Raw genomic sequence first — 3,681 nt, 5'->3', positions numbered from 1 at the left:
CTCACCTTGTACTTTCTCCTCACGTTCCCCTCTTTCCTCTCTCCCTCTTTGGACTGACAATCATACATAAATAGATTGTATTCAATTAGATGAAAAATTACATAAATATGAAAAAAAAAAACTATTTAGATCACTAACAAAGAGTCCTCTCTCAATGTACTTTCAACCAAAAGGCAAATAACCAAACCACATGAACATCTAATAAAAGATATAAACATTGAAACACTGATCCAACATTATTCTTGATTAACGGATCATTTGATTTTACATTTTTACCTGAATGTGGCTCCTTTTTTTGAAAAAACTTCCTTATATCCATTATGAACCTGGCTGTCTCTCTGTACACAAACGCACACACACACACACACACACACACACACAACAGGAGTTATAAGGTTAATGGGCATTCAGTCAGTTAGCTAGTTAGTGTATCAACAGCAGGCTATTGAGTTTTAGATTTTAAATAGGTTATATAAATTTCAATGGGAGCAACACGACGGCCAAATGTCGCTGATTTTACTACAGAGCAGGGCGGATTATAGGGTAGCAAACATCGTGGGAAAACACGTTTTCAACACTGCAGGTTACCTGGAGTAATGTTTTTCAGCTAAAAAGAAACATGTTCTGACTCCTACCTAACTATATAAAGAGTAACTGAAGGTTAAATGCAGCTAATATGTCCTGTTTTAAGCCAGGCACTTCCACCTCCGCTCTGCTGCGTCTCAGCCACCATCGCTCTGGCAGCAACCGCGCTAGAGCACCCCCAAAAATGGGCTAAAATCGCCCCTGCTCTGTAGTCTGTTATTTTCACTGTTTTTTGAATTGTCATGCACAAAAATACATTGTTGCAACTTGTGTACATGTGTGATCACATGCTCTATTTTGACTTTCTGTGATTTCAAATGTAACAAAAGGAACAAAATATATCTGCAAACTGCTTCACTTGTTTGTCCTTTCTTTATTCCCAGTCTTTGGTGGCCCTCTAGTGGACAAAGGAAGTAATTAATTTTGTTATTACGTGTACAAGGCAATTCTCTTGATGTAATAACTTCTCTTTAGCTGCTGTAGTTCACTGAAGGTGGTTTTTGGTGTAGCCCACATGTCTTGCAGATCGTTGAACTGTGCTTAAGTCTGATACGCCTTCATTTTGTTTGTACCCTCCCCCCCCTTAAAAAAAAAAATCAACGTGACCTTCGGTTGCATCTTTCCTACACACCCACACACAAAGTCATTAACAGTGCGCATAAAACTGCTTTGTGAGAATGAGTTATCTCTCTACTTGGTAAAATATTCACAACTAATTTTCAAAGAATGTTCTTTAATTACTGTTATCATGACTCATTCTGTATCATCTACAGCTTCTTGTTAGTGGTTAGGCAATATTTCTCACATGATCTGCACAAGAACACTAAGTGTACTCTTATTTGCCTCTGCTGTCAGTCCTGAAGCCAGTAACGAGGCCTGCACATCTCTTATAAATGGTAAATTAAGTAACTGCTTCTTTCCCCTGCAAACATTTCTGAATTTAGACTCTTTAGATAACATCTTAAAATGATGGACATTAACTTACATAATATAAGCAATCGCAAAATTAGAGGCATGTCTAAAATTAAAGAATATAAAGTAGGCCTGCTTTTAAAGCTTCAAATTACTGTTACAGTACATGTGGTGAAACTGAAGTGAAACTAAAAGACCACTTTCAGGGGTTTTCCAATTCCACTAGTACTGTTCTTGATTTTTGCTGGTCAAGAAGTTTTATAATACAGAATCGGCACACATCAGTTTTTCATTTGAAAAACAAGCAGGTACTTTCCTGGTAAGGTAGCTCAGCAAACCCCAGGCGAAAAAAGCATCTCTCTCGCCTTGCACTTTGTAAACTTTAGAAAGAGTCTAAACAGTAGCTTTGCATATACAAGAATATTTTCACAACTTAAGAGAAGCCTTAAATTTAATGTTAGTTTCAAATGGAAAAATCTTTGCAGGCATATATTGCGTAATTCATAAATGGCAAGTGGAAACCACACTACAAAAAATCAAAGGGTAAAAACTGTGTATTTATTGTGTAACAATTTTGTAGAAGTTATTTTTGCATCTTTTCGATTGTTCAGATTTCAAGTCCTGGTGTTGTGTATGTATAAAGTTATATACACACCCCCACACACACTCTACTTTAATACTGTAACTCAATTTATTCACCAATATTACATTTGTATAACTATATAGAGGCACTTGTGCTACATAATTTAAATAACATTTAACAAATATTGCAAGTTCAGTTATAAAATACATAACAATCCTTAATTATTAAGAAGAAACGTGACATCTTGACTACATTAAAATATGTATATAATATATATATTAGTTTTATGGAGCTTTGTTCAGTTGCATTAATGTCTTGCATAGTTTTTAACTTGGTTTTAACAAAGATCTATGTGAAAGACTCATCACATCACCAAGGGTTGAATTCTCAATCGTTTATTTTATAACACAGAAAAAATACACATACAGGAATGCATAATAATGTGTTTATATATTCACTGTATTAGAAAAACAAATGTTTTTTTTAAAACTGACAAATTACCATTTAAAAGGCTGATAGAATATATGTCCAATAACCATAATTACCAGTATTTTATATTAACCTTTAATAGTTACTATTCTTATGCAGTATTTACAATATCGAAATCATTGATACAACCCCCGATGCACACACAAGGCATGTGCACCGTTTCTTCAAAGGTCAGTTTTTTCACAAGCTACCTCTTGCAACATTTTTCTTCCTCCCCGGCTCCCACTCCCCCAAGTCTACAGCCCCCAAAGTGATCGTGATGCGATCTGAACTGCCTGTCAATTCACACCGTCCATGTTTACTGCTCTTAAGGGTAGGCAAGGGACAGAGGCAAGCAGAGAACTAAAAAACACCATCATCAGCATAACGTGACACTATTCCTTGTGACGGTCGGATGAAATCTGGGACACAGTTGCATTCATCGTTCAGTGAGCTCTCCCACACAGTTAAACCCACCGACAGCAATGAATGTTGATTGTGACCTTTGCTGTGGTTTGCAAGCTGAAAGTATTTTGTGTTTCTGGAGAATGGACGATGCGTTCCTCGTGAGCCCCACCCCTTCTAAGACCATGTGTCTGCAAAGATTTCTGCATGTGTCCTTTCCTTCTTTTCAGTGACAAAGCCTAGCCACAGGGTACAGTCAACGGTCGATGGTTTTTTTTCTTTCAATTTAGCTCAAACTCACCGACAGCGTTGAATGTTCACTGGGGCAAGCAAAGACCTGATGGTGACTGGGGATGACAGTCTGCTTGGCGAGAGCATATCTTCCTTGTGAGGGAAAAGCTTCTTTCTTCTTCTCTCACCAAACCTCCCTTTCTTAGTAACACCGACAAGGTCATGACTGTAACAAACCTGAATTTTACCATCTTTTCCAGTTAGGCTAATCAGATGGCTAATACTATCCAAGTCAAACTTCCAGTTAATATAAACTGACAATAAATAGTGATAAATTATAAGAACACATTATTTTTAAAAGTTCAGTTAATCACAATGCTGCCATCTTTCACATCTTTTTGGGGCTTGTCTTCCTTTTTTACATCCACTACCTCTAGAAAGGTATAAAAGAAGACTTTAAAATATATGCTGAACTTCTTTAAGCAAGAATAATTTTT

Source organism: Neolamprologus brichardi, chromosome 15 (genome assembly GCF_056152115.1).
Source record: "Neolamprologus brichardi isolate AB-2024 chromosome 15, ASM5615211v1, whole genome shotgun sequence".
Taxonomy (NCBI): Eukaryota; Metazoa; Chordata; class Actinopteri; order Cichliformes; family Cichlidae; genus Neolamprologus; species Neolamprologus brichardi.
Note: the sequence above shows the minus strand (reverse complement) of the source record.